Here is a 19,066-nt window from a genome sequence, read left to right as displayed (position 1 = left end):
TCTTAAGTTTAGCCAAGTCCTGCCAGAACAACTTTAATGTTGGATCTTTTAAGACAGAGAATCTTCAGCTTCGCGCTGAAGAACGAACCAGGTCCTATTTTTTAAAAGGCAATCCCTGTTGAAACTGGTATTTCTCAAAGACCTAAACCACACAACCTTTTCATACATGTAATGAAGCAACAGGAACTACATACAAAGTGCTTTTTCATGAGAAAGGCAACAACTGCAGAACTGTCGAACAGGATCTCCCTTTGTCTTTTTTATATTCTCTTTGATTACTTTAGCTTGCACAATATATATCCCACATTGCGTTTCATTTGTTTACGAGTATCTGGGCAGAGCTCCAGTGCTTTGATGCAAGCGGTCAGAGGGAATGGCTGAGTTCAGCGCGAGCGCTGCCACCAGCGGGGAGGGCTGGAGAGGTGGAGGAGGTACAGCACCATCATCACGTCCAGCTCAGCACGTGGCTGCGACCAGCCAAGCAACAGGGACCGAGCTCCAAAACATCTCTTCAGCTGAACGGGAAAGCAGTCCAACCAGTGAGAAACTCCAGTTCCAGAGAAGTACAGAAAATACAGTTGTCTTCATGCTGCACACAGATCTCTATTTCCATTATAAGTGGAAAAAAATGCAGACTGCAGACACAGTATGAACAAATATTACTGTCAGCGACTACAAATATTTAGTGAAAAGGTTAACTCAAAGACTTTCCTGCTCTGAAACCTCTCATGCTAAGAAAAAAAAACCTTCAAATTGATTCATGGCAGAGAACAAGACATCGGATTACAACATTATTTTATGTTATGAGCACTAGCCCATCTGTGTGTTTAGTTTTGTTTTTGTTAACGGTCTGCAAGACTAACTTATTTTCGCAAATATTTATTGGGAAGGGTCATTTAAGGCAGAACTGCACTTGTACCCATATCCCGCTTCATTATTCATGCAGATATGACTATCAAGTTGCTGCTGTTTGAAGAGCCCTACCTGGGAATTGGCCCAGATGACAAAACTGCCCAAACCAAGGAGGCTCACCCTGTGCACAGCACTCGGCGGGGACAAGAAAGTCACGCTGAGCAGGATGACCCCAGACCTCTGAGATTCTATGGTATGGCTGGAAACTGATGGAAGGAGGTGATCAAGCTTTTCATGTTGGCCTGAAATGGCACGAATCCAGGAGTAAACACCTACTAAGCAGTTTCTATCGCTTGAGCCTGGGAAGGGGTTGAGGTTAAATGGATTTTGAGTCAATGGTCATAACAACCACTGGCCTGGAAGGGTGAGGGCTGGTAGGAAAATGGAGATCTACGCTTTTCAATTTAAGAGACAGATGTGTTGAAAGATTTATTGGGTGGATTAAAAAAAACACTCAAGTACATGCTTAAAATAACCCCACGAGCAGCATCTAGTCCCTGTGTAGGCTCTGAAGGCCCAGGGTTCAACACCACAAAGCCCACAGCGGCTGTGTTAGAGGCACAACCTTCACCCGCACCATCAGGGTCACCCTGCAGACCGGGCCCGGACCGTGTGAGTGAAACTGGGACGTAATGGACCGACACTGATGGAGGTTAGAGACAAAAACTTTGGTCAGCTCCAACTTTGGTAATAAAAAAAATATTTTGGTAGCCGTCCTAGCCTGCCCAGCATTAACCTCTTCCTCAGTGCTAAGTGTAAGGTGATTTTAGAGCTTTAATTTCTAGCAAAACCAGCAAAGCCAATTAGGGCCTAGAAACACACTTCATATGAGAGAGACATTACCTACTCAAAAAGCATAAACCCCCCCACATTTTCACAAGCATCTGCTCCTCCTCACATGGGCCATGCAGGCAGAGGTGAGGGGACACAGCCTGCCCAAAAGTTAAGGATTAACTCCCAGTTTTATCTGACCAGGTTAAACGCTTCTGGGGAATGAGGGAATGCTGCTGGCCTCTCTGTACTTCAGGGCCGGGCTGAACTTTGTTTTCTTTGTTTTTTTTTAAGCAATTTAGGCAAGAAGTTTGAACACAGATTTACATTAAACTTCCATCTGACTGTATTTTTGTACTGTTTGCTTTTAGCCCGCTTCCCAAAGAAAGCAGGAAATAAGAAGCTGTAGCTTTGCTGTGTTCTCCTACTGTTACAAGGCGGTGTGCCAGCCTGGGGTTATTGAGCAAACCCGTAAGCCCCCCAGGTTACATTCTTCCTGCACCTGCCGCCTTGCCTTTCAAGTGAGCTCTGCTCTTGTTAAAAGGATCAGAGGCTGTCCTCAGGCATCCCCTCTCTTTGAAGCAGCAGCCCCAGCTCCATTTTATGGAAAGGACTGCTTGGTTCAGACCTTCGCCAAACAGCACGACAGGTTTAAACAATTACCAGAGACAGGGCATTTGGATTCCAAGCTCCTCTTGCTCAGTCTCTAGTTTTAAAAATAATATTTTTCTTTCTGCTAGGGCACTCCTGAAATAAATGCTCCAAACAGTGATGATCCAAGAGGCATTATGGAAAAAATCAAAGCTTACACACTGTGACACAAGTTATCAATAAAGAATCTTGTCCCACGTGGAAAAATGAAAAATATTTGTAACTTTTCAGCAATCAGAAAGACAGTGGTGAATCCTGACAGCTTCAGACAGAAGGGAATAATAGCTCCTGGGATACGTTACACAAATGAGCAACAGCAGAGAAGGGAGAAGGATCCTATAGTTTCCTTTAAAACCGAGCGATTAGCAGCGTTTCCTTAAACTCTTGGGAAAGTCTGCAGCCTGGAGCCAGCCACATGTTACTTATCAATGCTTCGAATGCAGGGCTAGTAAAGAAAGGCCATGTCTGGTTCCTTTTGCAATAGGGAAAATCTCTTTTGAAGTCTTTTAGAGGGAATGATGAGGGAGAAAGTGTCAGGAAAAGGATCTGACAGGTTTTGCACAGTCAGGGGCAAGAAGACGTCTGGAATAAAATCTCTTGTCTAAATTGGGCAAGGAGATAGAAACCTCTCCTTCAGCATGGAGACGCCAGATAAAAATGTCTGAGGCTCGCCTGTATCTCTTTTCCAGTTGTGCACAAATTCCTTCCCATGCTTTCTGCCAGCTCCTGTCTTACCGTGAGCCTGGGGGCGCCTGCGCTGGGGAGCACAGCGCCTACAGCACAGACAGGCAGACAGCCTGCCGAGCCCCTGGGAACCGCTGGCGCTTTGAACACCCCAGGTACCATACAAGGCCTCACTTAAAAGGTGGGTGAGAGCAAAGCTGAGGGACTAAGGAGTCACTCCATTTCTTGAAATGAAAGGCACCACCGATAAACACACTGATGATGATGCCACTGCCTCGCTGCTCTGGGACAGGATTTCTCTGTATTGCCAGTTCTGTGCCAGCAACTAAGCAGAGCAATTTTGCACCGCCTGCCATAAAAGTGTAATTACCCACTGGCAGGCCAAGAACTGGACACCTTTCCTTTTTACCAGCACTGTAGGCTGCTCTGCCCTTCTCTCAGCTTCTCACCCTCTGCAGACACCACACAAAAGGAGAACACACGTTATTTTTTCCCCCCCAATCACAAAGCCAAAACAAACGCTTGATGTAATCATTCTCTAAAAGCTGTATTAGAAGTAGAAATCTTAGAGATTACTTCTGTATGAACTGTATTCTTGTCTGTATCAGACTGCTTTTGTATGTGGCACACGAACAACCTACACAGCTAAAAATACATTAACCTAGCATAAACTCCTGCACAGGGCAGAAAGCTGCAGGGCTCACTACAACAGCACTCTTAAGTAGCAATTTCATGTATTCTTATGGGAAGAAGGCAGCTTAGTATCTCATCACTATTCAGTTTAAAGTGCATGGAAATATGCAGTAAGCTCTTACTCAAAAAATGTCTGCTCTACATTTTGACTTCTTCCTTGCTTCTGCCTCAGTCCTGCATTTGCAAGGTGTTCCTGTGCTTCTGTCAAAGAAATTATGTTCCAACTAAACATATAATCAATAGGCACAAATAACTTGGTTGTACTCTTTCCTCTCCAGTTTCTTCTTTATGCACGTGAATTTATTTAGGAAGATGACATTCAATAACTAACATCTGCTATGGCTCTATTTGCTTATCCACTCTCCCCTCTCCCAAAAATCGGGGCAAATAAAGGAGATAAACTTTCTCCAACTAAAAAACAACAAAAGGAAATCCATAAAGCATTGTGAAAATGTTTGCTGCCTATCATTACGAAAGCGAGGAACACAATATTATCCTAGCCATACCACAGTAGCACTTGTAAATCAAAACAGAAGCATCTGGAAAAGGTATAACAACTGAAGAGTTCATTATTTGTAAAATATCAGGTACTGCTCAGCTTTTGCAGACTTCATACTCCTCCTTTTGCAGCTTTAGGAATCGTACAAGTAACAGTTAAATAATGCGTTGAATTTTGTTAATTATCATGATGAGGGGCCAAGCTGCAAGCACTGCCTTTGCTCAGCTGGGATGGTCCGACCAGTGGGCAGCACCCAGCTGGAGGCCACCTTGCTGCCCATGCACATGGGAAGCTCTGGGTGCCCTTAAAGCAAGTGTTAGGCGGTGCTGTGCAGGCTCCAGCACTCATCCCAAAGCTAATGCACAGCTTCTCCCCACAGAAGTATTTTACACAAACTTAGTGAGATTAAAAAGCACAGATTAAAACCACAATTGCTTCAATAAAGCCACTTTAAAGTGGCAGTTTGCTAATTCAGTTATCCCCCACCCCCCAATTAAAATTATTACACTAAATGACCAAGCAAGAACACAGCCAAGAATTCACATAATAAAATGTTTTGGGTACCTTGATTTTTTTTTTTTTCCACAGCTCTCCTTGCTCTATTAATGCAGTTCACCTGTAAAGTAGAAGAAAGATTAATGACTTGTGGTAGGCTTTTCAGTATTACTGGAATATACTGTACACTTAAAACTTTAGAAATCATTAACACAACATTAGGTTACTTGAACTCTTTTTCAGAATATTTAATTTAATTATGTTTTACTTTGATACCATACAATGCATTCTTCATTAAAATAATAAATCTCAGCACAGGGAAGTCTCATATAAGAGCGCCTGGGTGGGGAACCCAGCCATGTGCCTCATGCACACCAGGCTGCAAACAAACCAAACCCAGCTACCTGCTGAATTTTGTGAAATACCCCCATTTTCCATCATTCCTTTCCTAGGCCAGCAGAAGCTGAACTTCAGAGCAGTCAAATGCCTGCTGTGCTGCTGGGTGGGCAGACCCTGACCAGGGTGGGGAGCAGGAGAAAGAGGAGCTCAGTCGGGAACACAATTCTCCTCTTTGAAGGCCGGCAGCTTCATAGCTGCTGGCGTGCAAAGTTCACGCGGCAACCACCGCCTTTCCCTGACCCCTTCCCACCACTGAGCAGCTATGGGCTTTCCTCTCGCCTTCATCTTTTAACATGAAAGTAAAATGAGTAAATAAAATAGCGATTGTTTGCTTCTATCATCTTTTGTCTTCTCAGTCTTTGAGCATAAACCATGTCCAGTCAAACCCAACAAAATCTATTTCCATCACCTTCCCTTTTCCCTTAACCGCTCCTCTGAGGAAAAGCAATTATTTCCTGGTGGACGGGGGCCAGGCTCCTTGATTTCATACACGCATACAAAACACGTGCCTTTTTTTTTTTTTTTTGAAATTAAAAAGATCGACACTTTGAATATTAGACATTTTATGCCTTGTGACATCGAGCTCTACCATCAAGCATAGATGGTGCTTTTTTCTAACCAGCTAACCATTTGTATTTATTCAGTTGAAACAAATTTAACTATCACCAGCTTTCCCTTGTTACTCTTCCAGTACTTGAACACAGTATCCTCAAGCATTACAGGTTTAGTCTTCTGAGTAAATACAAATACTTCAACAGTTTCAACATTTCAGCAGGCTGGCCAGCCCTTTCTGTATTACTGAAGTGTGTGGATTATTCAGTGCTGTCTTGGTTTCAACTGCAAAGAACTGACTTCCAAAAAAAAAAAAAAAATGTGCACAAAGAGTAAGTAGAATGATACAAAACTAATGTATCACACTGCTGTCACAAGATATTCACAGTCTACTTTCCCTAAATGACTGTGTTAGAGAAAGCCCATACCTCGCTCACTTGAAAACAAACATTGAAAAAAAAATAATCTGGCATTATTTTCAGCAAGTTTGCACTCGGGAACACAGGACGTGCTGGCATTCAGCATTACCCCAGGTAAGCAGCCACGGCCAGAGTTCCCCTGCCCTCAGGGCTGGCAGGAGCACGAGCTGGGGGCAGACCCGGGGCACGTTTGCTCCTCACCGAGTGCACCCAGCGACCCATGGCAGTGGCTGGGGAGGGCAGGGGACATGGGCTGGCACCAAAAAGCACCACGTTACACCCGTAACACTCCACAGCAGCAGGAATTTAGACACTTGAACGCGGCCATTTATTCTTGGCGTGAGTACGGTTTATTTTTCATCTACTTCACGCTGCTGGAGATAAGGGAATGCTATTTCCATGTGAGCTCCTGATCGGTTATTTTAAGCGTAGCTGTCACCAGCAAGAGGAGATGCCGCCTTGCAGGCCGGCAGCTGCTCTGTTAGTCCTCAGTGCCCTCCTCGGCTCCGTCAGCCCATGGCCCCATGGCCCTTAAGGTGGTGGTCAGTGTGTTTTAGCCCCCTGCAGCCCTCGGCACCCACCATGGGGCCTGGGTGAGCCCAGGCAAGCGGTGGCTGGGCTGTGCCCCCACCTCAGAGGCCCTACAGTGGTCAGCAGAGGGGAGTAGGGATGAAGGCAGCTGGAGCCAGGAACCATTACGCTAGAAACATCACAGGCCCCTGAGCAGATGCTTTTGCTGCTGCTTATCACCAGTTCTTCGCTACCAGCCCTTTCTTCTTCTCCTTCACATCCCTTCTCAGTATCACCACACACATTTTAATAATCTCTCCCCAGTTTACAATTCCCATTATCAAACAAACAGAGAAAACCCTCAACAACTGTAAAACTACCACAACATGGGTGTCATGTCCTAATTCACTCTTTTTAATCGATCAGTATCTCCTCATCCCACCCTACCACTCCTTCAGCGTGGTTGAGAAATCCTCTGGTGTAGGCACTGACCAGCAGTTGGCTTTGCCAAGCTCAGCACTGCTAATGACATGCATGAAGCTTTCTTCACTAGAGTAAACATTAATTAAATGCCTCTACGGCCAAAATGAAATTGCACATCTAATACCAAAGGATGTAGATCATATCAAGAATGGGGGGAAAAAATATCTGAAAAAGGACTAAGAGTCACACAGTAAACATCATCTCAAAGCCAGCTCTCAGCTCAGGGAAAATGAAGACATTCTTGGACGAATGGGCTAGGAAGAGAGATTGATTTTAACTCAAGATATGACAGCAGTAAGACAAATATTGAACACGAGCAGCTTCAGAAATTTGGAATACATCTGAATGAATGCATATGTCAAAAATTAGACATGTTACACAAATCCTAACAGGATATTGAAAACACAAGTACAAATTAGATGTTAGAAGCCTTCAGCCTGCAAGACAAATGGATTTGTGTGTCAAAGATGCCATTTCTCTTACTGAGAATTAAAGTGAAAGCCACTTGGTTATTTGAGAGCTTTCCCCCACTCACTCAGAGAAGTAATGCATCCAGAAAGTATGAGTAATCACAATGATGGATAGTCAAGGAACTGATGGGATATCCCAAAGAAACACCCTCTGGAATGAAAATATAATCTTCAACTACTCACATTATAATGGTTGATCGGTGCATATTAAAAAAAATACACTTCACGTTTGAATCCAAACATTGAGTGTAGAAAGCAAAGCCCTAGTAAATATTTAAGAGAATTTTGAGTTCTGAACTGAAGGGGGGGCACCTCCCCCCCCCCCCCCCCCCTTTTTTTTTTTAATAACAAACAAAACCATCAAAAGATTGTGCAACTCTAAAAGAGCCCTTAAGGAAACAATTGGGAATTTTTCATAACATGGTATTTCCTTATACCACTGACCACAGGAATGCAAACAGTTCCACCAAACAGAGATTTCTTCATTGGAAACAACTGACAATCTAACCATGTTTCCATCTTTTCCACTCTCAGCTCTCAGCATACAAAATAGATGACATAATAGGATACAGAAGTGGTGTACAATCACCATCAGGGCCATTAGATTTCTTTACTTAAAGCTCAGCAACTGAGAGGTATACATGAATATACTTCGAGAAGGTTAGAGAGAGAACTTCGGTTGCATTATTGAGAATCTTTGCCTAATGACTTTTTTTTTTTTTTAAACTGCAATTTCTACTCATTTGTTGGATTTCACCAAAATATACCTCTCTCAACCAGAAACTCCAAACCTCAACTGTGTTATCAGTAAGAAGACTCAGTCCTGCAGCATTTCCCAACAGCACAACAGGCAATGCCAGTGAGGAGCTTTGCCATGAAAACGTGGGTTGTTACTTGAACCGTGGGTGAAAAAAGCACTAATGGTAGTATACCCCTTGCACCCTATACAATATCTCCTATGTTAGTCTAATGAATAGATTTCCGCTACAACTTCTCAGTTCACAGTTATTTCTGTAAATGTTATCACCACCACAAATCATCCCTGAAGGAAGCCAAAAAAAAAGCATATGGGAATGTGCATTGGCACTTCCAGTACTAGAGATCTACTGGCCTTCAGACCCTGTGTGATGATAGCAAGCATCAGACACACTCCAAGGGAAATGCAAGACAGGCCTCATGAACGGACTAGATTTTCTTGACAGCTAATTAACAAGTCACTCTATCATGAAAAAAAAGCAATTAACTCCCTGTGCTGAGCTTCATGTAGAGAAGAGAGAAAAAGAGAAGAAATGAACATAAGCAGTGATAAAACCAGAAAGTATCATCTGAATTCAGAAAGGTACCAGGAATGCAAAGAGGTACTAATCATCAGCACCCTGACAAATATCTGTCATCACAAATTTGCAACTCAATTAAGTGAAGATTTTAATCAGGGCTACAACTGAATTTAATTCTCTCCACTGCAGCTGAAGGAAAGCAAGTGGAACAAGTCATAAAAACAGAACAAAAACAAAATGTGCTACAAAGAGCCCAAATTATTTTCAGAAGGAAAAAACAAAACAAACAAAACCCATGAAAGACAGAAAGCTTGATGTTTTTAGTGTGCCAGACAAGTAAACTCAAGACGTTTAGATGGTAGGAAAACAGACAAATGCCTTAACTTCAGACAGAGATGTTAGAAGAATTTGCTTGTGTAGGAGGTTGTTGACGATCTATGGCAGAGGGATTATTACACCAGTACTCAAGGAATCCACTCTTAGAATGACAAGATTGGAAATTTTGGAATGCCCCATTTTGAAACAGATCATGGAAAAAAACGCTCCATGCTTCTCAGAAAGGAGGAAGGGATATGGCTCTGGCAACCCAGGAGGCCCACAGGGCCAGGGAAGGCATCTCCATGTGAAACACTAAGCACGGCCTTCTTTAAGGAGTTACGACAGTCCCAGCTCACAGCAGGGGAAGGAAATGCTCTCTATTCTTTTCAGTTATGATACCAACTTTAGCCTTGAGAGAAGGCCTAAAACACAAAACCCAGACCTGTATTGTGAGTGTAATAGATGGAATAAGGATTACAGAGTCCCTGGGGATTACAGAAAACCCCTTCCATTGCCAGCATGCTGCTCCCTCAGCCTCCACCAGACCCTTTGCTCATGCAACCCGCAATGTAGACACTCTGTGGGGGGATGAACATCAAGGAGAACAAAGACACTCGATGTTCAGCATTTCCAAGACTCATCACTTTTAGTTCAGAGCTGCCTGAAGCACTAAGTGAATGCTACCCTCAAGCTACCCAAAAGGGCCTCTGGTCTTAGACAGCTCACCTTCTCTAAAGTTACAAACACATGAGCGCTCCCTTCCTTTTTAGTTTATACTGAAGATCTAAACATGAAGTACAAAAAAAAGCAGTTTGGCTTAATGACAAATAGCACAGCAAAAAAATATTTTTCTAGTCATTGCATAATTAAATAGCAAAATAAAACATCAGCTGATATGCTGAAGTCTGTACTGAGATTTAGAAGACTACTCGAAAGCTATTTTTTAGTTTTATTACTCTCAGTAACAGAGGAAAATGAACACTAAAAGCTTTTCAATTTAATCTTACTGATGATGCTATAAAGAGAACTACCCTGTGCTTAGACTACCCAAACTATGAAGATTGTAAGGCAAGGCAGTATTTAGAATATACCACATATTTCCACAATTAGAGCAGAGTAGTATCAAGCTATGCCAGAAATGATTTGCTGGTTTTGATTAAAAACACACAGTTCATTTTTATTTTTTTCCTACAGTTGCTGCACCAAGATACATGACCAGAACAGCAAGAAACTACAGAGCAGAGTCCATGTAACGCTGCTACTCAGGCTGCACTTTCACTACTGTCAGTAGAAGCTGACAGTAGTGAAAGCAGAACTTGATTTTAGACAAATGTGACAAAACTACTGAAGAATTTTTAAAAGGCTTAAATTATGAATTCTGGCTCAGCTAAATACATGTAAATATTAAAATGCTAATTCAGATTTCCCTTACTGTTTATTTGTTACTCCATTTACCTTGGATCCCACTATTAAAGGCTCGATGCTCAGCAATTAATTGTTATAAAGAATTCAGCTGCAGCCTGGAATCTATTTTTATAACTAACCGTGTTTAAGCAAGTTTGCAAAAATCTTTGCAGGTAGAGCATTCTAAGCACTACATTATTACTTAAACTTAGTTCATATAATTGCAGTCCAAGCAGTGGGAAGTAGTAGGATTTCAGAAATCACCTGAATGGGTTTAAGGTTCTGGATGACAGGCACAGACAGCTCTGTAAGACGTGTCCTGCCTGGCCTTGGGAAAATCATTTGAGCACTGCATACCTCTGCCCTGCCTCGCCCCCTTGAAACAAGGTGAAATACTGACTGAAAGCAGGATTAGTCAAGCTGTATTCATTCACACTTGTGAATATATTGCATCTCTTTCAGTGACCCGAATTTCAAGACAGACAAAATACAAGAGCTCACTGTTGGCTTCAAGGTCTGTGAAGGGGAGGTAGAGCGTGCTCCCTCATCCTTAATTACAAAAAAAGAAAAAGCACATGTTAAAGCTACACACAATACACCCAAAATAATTTTTCATTTATGCCCAAGGTTTGGGTAACCATCACCAAAAAGCCATCTAGCATTTTCCAACTGCTATTTAAAGCGCCTGCCTACCTACCTTGCATCCTGATCTTATTTTCACAGCTTTCTTTGTCCCATACCACATACATTCTGGTATTAGGACTCCTTAGACTTTAAATCTCTACTGGAAAAAAAAATCTATCTTATTCTTAAAAAAAAAAAAAAAGATACAAATGTGAAAGCCCAACGTGATTCCTCTCCTACCTTTTGCTATTCCAGGTTTCCTGCTTTCTTCTTGTCCCTGAGACTGAATCTCATTTTCCATCTGTCTTTCAGTGTCAACTCCAACACATTAGCTTTTGCTACAGTCTCATTTTGACCACCAGATTTCATCTACTAATACACTGTACTGCACTCTTTAAGAATTGGTCTTGGCTTCTCACCAGAAGGTATCCACCCCAACCACTCCTACCTAGTGGTTTCCAGGACCCTACTCTTAGCAGTGCAGTTGTTCCAAAATGTCAAGAGTGCTAGAAGCGTGAAGAAATCCCACCCTCCACCCTTCACAGCTCCATCCTTTTGCGGTTTGCTCTGACTCCTGCGTTTAGTTTTCAATGCACTTAGAACAACTTTATCGTTGGTCCTCTTCTGCTATTGCCATGTGTGCTCTTGACACAAGAACTGCCTATCAGCATTGCTTAGGCTAACCACCTATGCCTGGGAATCACAAATATATTTGTTTACCCCTAGGAAACAGCCCTGCACTTTAGTCCTTTTTTATTCTCAGCCCAACACGTCCTCTGCAGCATCCTCAAGGAAGGCACAGAGGTTTCAGGGAATGAGACTTCTGCCACCTGGGTCTGACATGTGATAATAAGACCAGCACCCCGGTATGTGCATTTGACACACTGTTCTCATTAGACTTACACAGAAAAAAACACCCAAACATTGCAGTTACAGTACTGGTATAGCAATGATGGTCTGTCCAAGGATAAACAGCAAGGCAAAGTCCACAGGGAATCTTTTCATACTTTGTTCGTTAAAAGTATCAGTAAGATCCAACACATTCTCACGTTAGATGTCATTTCAGAGCATGGTTTTCGCAACCTGTCTTTGATGTTTTACTGCAGAAAACACCCATTCAGGATATCTTTATTAGGAAAAGATGCGATGCCTGCTAACTCAATGCTTGGACCACCTACATAGCCATTGATTCCTTTGTAATCCCATTTTTTCCTTTCATATTATGTTCTTATTTTTAAGTCATCAAATCTACAGCAACCCTACACCTGCTCCAGCACGCAGATTTCTCCTCCAGCTCTGATGTGAAAGTGTTTACCCCCATTGTACTTCAGCAGCATTACTACCGAGCAATTCCAGCAAGGTTACTGTGATTGCACATCTCACTCTGAGACTGTCCGAACTTGTCTCCTACCACACCCAAAACCAAAAAGAGGAAAGGAAAAGGAAGCCCTGCAGCCACATACTGGAGGGAGGCCTTTCCCTACACCCCACAGAGTGACTGAGTGCATGGCACGGCCTGCGTGCCTGGTGGTAGACGAGCAGAACACATTTCACAACGTAAACTTCAAGTGCCTGGTGCTATTTTCTTCCAGTAATAATTTCTGGATAAAGTCATAGCTGGATTTGTAACAACAGCACTGCTGCAAAGGTAATAACAGTCAGAGCACACGCAGATCTTTAGATCTTTTTCCCCCAGCTGCAAAGTACCAAAGCACTCATTTGCTGAAACAAACTGTATTTGGAAGTTGAAATTATTTAAGACTGACCATCTCCATTGCTGAAAGAAAAATGGGTTCTATCCGTTTTCTTTCTACTATATTCTGATAAATAAACAGAAACTTTGCCTCTTCATACAATTCCACTTAATCACTATCATGAAAGACTCAATCCAGCCCCAAACCTCAGGAAGAACAGAAACTTACAGACTTCAAAAAAAAAAAAAAAAAAAAAAAAAGTAACTGCATTTTCATCTTTCACTTGTTCACCTCTGACTTCTACAAAGCTTAATTCATCCAACCTCCACCCTAACCCCTGGGAGCATCTTGTACTTTCCAGCCATCTGGACTGTATTTACTTTACTAAGAAGTTAAATTTGTTCCTGAACAAAGAAAACCCCTTACTATCTTCCTGTCATGTCTGCACAGTTATTTTCTAAGTTCTTATTTTCTCAAAAAAAAAATTATGCCCTCTGGGAAGCTCTCACAATCTTTTCTGTGAGCTCTACTGGGGTCATACAACTTAGTCATTCACCCTTTTCTAGTGCTACTTTTTTTTTTTTCTTTCTTTTTTTAAAGAAATTTGTATTTTTTCCCCTTGGTTTTCAGTCTCTCTTCACAAGAGCCCTTACAAACAGCACTAAACCTCACACACAATAGAGCAGAATGATGGCAGCTGTACCAAAGCATTCAAAAACCAAATTCACCAAAGTGAAAGTGACAGCTCTGCAAATTAAATCAGCTGTTGCCAAAATACAATCAGAAACAAGTTTTAGAAGGAACACAGACTGAGATTTATTTTTGGAGCCCTACCTATATCGAGGGCCTTCTGCCACAAGCAGCACACCGTGACCCCTGTCCCAGCGCTTGGACAGCCACACGTCGATGGAGACTTGCAAAAGTCTCCCCAACTGGTTTTTAAGCATCAGCCACATGTTCTTAAAAACTGCCTGCTTTTATCTGTGCTGCTGTAAAATTCTTCCTTTTTAGTATGTTTTATAAGCCTATTTTTCAAGGCACGCTATCTTTTTCTATCAAAGGTAGCCAGTTACAGCTTATCATTAAAAGCTATTTTGCAGCTTTCCTCTACCCCTCTTGACAGGCACGAGAAATCTGCATTAAGTTTCAATGAAAGCCAGACTGGCCCCTTTGTTACTGACAAAACTCATGAAAGCCGTCAGCAAGGAATAAAAGGCAGCTAGCTAGCTTTATAATTGGGAATTGAAGGTTTCTGATGCTTTCTGATGCTTGACTCAAACATCTGATTCATTTGAAAACTTAATTTAATAAACTAATTTAGTGGCTGTGATAAGGGAAAAAGGCTAACATATAACTATACTGTAACAGAAATTAGAAAATACATACTGAAAGAAAAACACCTTCAGGGGTGATTGCTTAAGGAGAACTACCTGCTGCTGTTTATTTCCTGGTTGAGCTTCCAAAGGTAATTTAAAACAAGTGACCCTTCAGAGGAATAATGATTTTTAATGACCATGTCAAGTATTTTCTTATCTCTTCAACGGCTCTTCTGGAATACCAGGGAGTAGAAGCTCAATTACGAACGTGCAGGAGGCTGCATACCACAGTAAATTCGTTAGAGTAGAAAATGCACAGTACATAAAGAAAACAATGAATTAGAAACCCAACTCAACATGTCCATGTGAGAAATGACTAGGGAAATAATTCACCAAAATACCACCACGCATAAAATAACGCAAAAAAAGTTATTTTTTTTTGTCATACTCTGTGGCCACACAAATGCTTGGGCCAGCAGTACTAAGGGGCCAAAGCAGAGGCAGAAACACTTCCCTTGCCAACAGTTACCTCTTCCATGTCTATGAAGCTAGGGCTTAACGCTACATTAACAAAAACCCAAACATTCTCACTCTTTGCAGTTGCTGTTTCCAATTTCTCGACCGATTCAACAGTATCCCTTTCCAGTTTTTTCCTTCTCATCTCCAAAACCAACAAAGGGCCACCAGTATGAATAAACATGTTTTGTCATTAAAATCAGCTGAGGCACAGTGAAGATGCAACACATCTCTGTTTTTGGGAAGCATTGTTATGTTATTTATCAGAAACAAAACCCCAGGAGATCTGTTACCAATTGAGCAATATCTCCACTAACAAGGAGTTTTTCCCTCTTGTATGATTTCAAGCTGTTCAAATTTTCCCTAGAATTTGTAATTATTTTTTTTTCTTTTAGAAGTGAAGACATGGACTTGAATAAATTGGACAACTGAATTCCCTTTTCTCAAGACATGAGCTGAATGCTTCATGCAAGATATAAAGAATGTTTTGCTTCAAGCAATGACATCTCACAACTTTATCAAATGAATGGCGATCACAGCTTAAGTGCACTCTGTTCTTTAATGCATCTCAGTTGGAAAATGATCTGTAAGAGAAGATTGACTTCATTGTCCACAAAGAAGCAAGGACCAATATATTTGCATTTAGTATGCATCAACTTGATTTTGTGTGTTTCTAGTGGAAAGGATGCAAAGCAACTTGATTTTCAGTCTGCAGCTATGGTATGAAATTAGTTTCTACAGAAATCTCACAGAATCTGAGGGAATTTTGTTTTTGAGCTGCTTCTGCAGCAAACAGCATCAGCTGCAGAAGGCACATAGAGTAAAATCCCTCCAAATTGATTAAGGAATTGAATCCTGAGCATCCTGCAGAAGTAATCCGCAGTTCCAGCCCAGCACTTCACACAGCCGGCGTGTGCCACCGGTCCTGTGTGACTGCTGAAACATCCGACTGCCCACATTTCTGAAACATCTGACTACCCACATTTCACGGTTCCTCTTTCAGGGGGAAAGCACATCTTTCACCAGCGAGGCAGAAAACTTTTCTTTCCAGGAACTCCAGGAAGGGCAAGTGAAAGGCACTGGTCTCCACGAGGGGTTTCCAGGTTGCGACCCCTGAGCCACCTCCCTGTGTGGTGGGGCGTCCAAACCCCCTGCCAGAGAGGATGTGCTGGCTCTGGGTGCTCTTCCACACCCCAAGACAACCCTGGCACGCTGGGGACACCAGGAGCCCCTCGCCACAGCAGGGAAGGCAGGCAGGGCCACGGTCCTGCAGGCCAGCACAACCAGAATCCCTCGGAGAATTTAAAAACTTCAGAGGTATGCGGTGCACTTCCGAAACTTTAAAATTAAACATTCCTTCCACCAAGCACCCACACCACGAGTGGTTAGCAGCAGGTGCTGCAGCACGCATGGGTCTGCCAGGGACACAGCAAGTCCTGTTACCCAATATCCCCAAAAGGGTATATAGAGGGTTTTTTAAAAAGTTACCTTAAATTCACATTTCCAGGTAAATTCAGGTCTCCTTTCCATTCAATAAAAAGCAGACAGTGAATTTAAAATAAAATCTTTCTAAAGCAGTTTTAATAAAAGTACTAGTAAGGCTAATTTGAACTCCAGAGAAAGCATCAGGTCCTGCTCCAGCTTCTCCTCTTGCCATATGAGCTGTGTTGGCTGGGGCAGACATTTTCACACAGATGCCTACTTCTCAAAAGGAAAATACCAATATACGTTGAGGCATCAGTGTTAAGAACTATTGCCAGGTGTTTGCCCGAAGACCAACAGTCCAGGGATTTACAGACATGGTCTGAAATCCTGGCTATGTCACCACAGGCCAGGATATTTTCTGCACTCAACTCCAATGCAAACTGTATCTCAATGCCCATCTTAAAAAAAGATAAAGGAATGTATTTTAGGCACAAAAAGCTTCAAAATAAATTCTTTTGATCAACCTCCTAAAATAGTTATTCAAGTGCTGTTTTAAAATGCACAGATTATTGTTACTTCAGATTTATAAACCCCAGCACATGTACAATGAAAGGGAAAGTAAATGCTTAATTACACACATTGAATAATCCAGATAATGGCCTGTCACATGCATCATTCTGAATGCAAAGTAGAATGATGTCTTTAGCTGTAAAAACAATGCAAAATTGTAAAATAACTTTGTTCTTGCCTTTGGCCTTTAAGATATTTCAGTAGAGATGAATAATTTTAATTCCTCAAATAGAGGAACATTGTCATTTATTGCCTTGATAAAAAACAAAAAACACACACCGGAAGCAACAACATTCTTTTTGCCAAATTACTGTTGTCCAAGAAAACTGTGATTGTTTTCTGTTGTGGAAACGTCTATAACGGAAGGCTGCACTCAGAAATCCCTGAGATGAGAGGCGGTTACTGCTTTGGAGAGGAGAAGAAAGGAATATCCACAGCAAAGAACCCCTGTCTTACACAACAAGAACCAGGCAGAAACAGACATACAAAAGAAGATCTAAAGGTGAGCAGGTACCATCAGATGAGCGCACCCAGATCAGCAGTATCAGGAAGGCAGCACAGACGACAGCTGCCCTCTTTGTATCTGGCACCGAACAACTCTTTATGCTATTGCCTATGGTATAAAACTAAACTTCTGCACAGGTTAGGACACATTCCAAGTCAACATTATTAAGGGGAGATTATGCTTTTTATAAGACAGTCACACAACTCAAGAAATTTCAAATAATAGAAAAGAACAAATAAAGAACTTCAGTGTCTACATGACGACAGTAGTTGTTTCAAATATAAAAGCAACAAGATTTCTATCTGCTCTATGATACACAAGTCTTTGCTTTTTTGCCTCCCCACTGCCAAGCTTTAGTTTCTAACAACTTTTGCCACTTACAAGAAATACAAAAGATAATAAATTCCAAGCTGAAAATTAGACTAGTTTTAAGGTTTGAAGAAATACTATAAAGCAGTAATACAGGAAAACAATTGCAGTTTTTAAATGAAATATAATTGGAATAGATCTAGGGTCATTCAATGAAAATACTGCTGCTGTACAGTTTTGTCTGGTTGATATCACCAAGTTGAGACAAAAGACAGATCCTGTCAGATACTGCTGCAAAAGCCATTATAATGAAGTCTAACTGATGCAATCCTGGTTTGTCATTCACCACAGGGATTCCAGATTTCCAAAGGAAAGAAAGGAAAAAAAAAAAGACCATTAGAACTATATGTAAGTGGTATGGTCAATTTACAGAAGATGTAAACAATAATAATACACCAATTTACTTACATTCAACAGACAAATCCCTACTTTGATGAATGCCTGCAAAGCACAAAGCTTCAGAAGATTATTCAGAAGATTGCTCAATTAGTTGAACTTATTTTGCCACCAAAAGCTAAAGGAAATTCTTACGTTTCGACTCAGGAAGAGACTGCATTTCACAATACACCTATTATTGTCCAAGTCCCATAACTCTAACTCCAAGTTAGTATGAATGTTGCAGTTTAATATATATCTAGTATTCTTGAAAATGAGAGTTATTGGAGTACAAAAACATGACTTGCTAACCTTTCTTTCCCCCTTCAGAAACAAAGTTTTCTGTTTTTATTCAGTTATGAGACAAAGCATTATTTGCAGCTTAGTCAAGCTGACTCACTTAACCCAGGCTCCTCCAGCACACTTCTAACAAAGCTCTTTTGGGAAGGAATTGTATTTCCTTCTTCAAAACTGTAAGTCAAAATGGTACTCAAGTGTACAGTAAGAACAATACATATGTACATTATTGCTAAACAAAAAGGATGCTATTTAGTTTTATATGTTCCTCCCCCAAGAAAGGTGGGATGAGGCCTAGTTTGGTTTCCAGATCCCTTCTTAGCTCCAAAGTTGAATCCAACCATGCAGATCTCCTCCTCCTTGCCTCTCAATAGCCACCTTTCTAACGGGATCCTGAACTTCTGCTACCAGGATTTATTGTGCACACTGTGATTACTTCAACAGAAATTACTTTAAAAGACGAAGAACACATGCACTGATCAAACAGAGCACTGCATGTAGTGGCAATGTAATGCTGCACAAGATATACGTCACAGGCCAACACTGTTTACTGAGTTCCAGTATAAAATAAAATAGCACTACATGAGTGTAACATTTCCTGACTAATCACATCTCAGTGAATTTACACAAGCCCTTACTAGTCTTTGCAAATCACTCACTTCCACTGCTAAGCCAGCTAAACTCAAAAGACAAAATGAGTACAGTTGTTTTCATATGCTGCTTTTAATAGCTTGCCATATTAATAACTTTTACATCAAATTCAGTTACAAAAAAAGAGCAACACTAGGACAGAACTGACATTTTCAACTTGAGTGTGACTGCTGTATATTCTCTTTAA

General features: G+C 41.4%; 1 protein-coding gene across 5 annotated transcripts in view; it reads right to left on the bottom strand.

Annotated features, from left to right (window-relative positions):
- ADD3 (adducin 3) overlaps nt 1-19,066 on the bottom strand; it is a 98,518-nt gene that overhangs the window by 59,323 nt on the left and 20,129 nt on the right. For 3 of the 5 annotated variants that reach the window (XM_035329493.1, XM_035329490.1, XM_035329495.1), the window contains exon 2: nt 4,775-4,826. The exons of 1 other annotated variant lie outside the window; for it this stretch is intronic. The gene's annotated coding sequence lies outside the window, so the exon portion shown is untranslated. Of the gene's footprint in view, nt 1-4,774; nt 4,827-11,401; nt 11,480-19,066 lie in introns of those variants that run through there. One more of the 5 variants, XM_035329491.1, reaches the window with a different exon arrangement.

The sequence above is a fragment of the Oxyura jamaicensis genome, chromosome 6, assembly GCF_011077185.1.
Source record: "Oxyura jamaicensis isolate SHBP4307 breed ruddy duck chromosome 6, BPBGC_Ojam_1.0, whole genome shotgun sequence".
Taxonomy (NCBI): Eukaryota; Metazoa; Chordata; class Aves; order Anseriformes; family Anatidae; genus Oxyura; species Oxyura jamaicensis.
The sequence above is the reverse complement of the archived record's forward strand: the minus strand, read 5'-3'. Positions and strand labels throughout refer to the sequence as shown.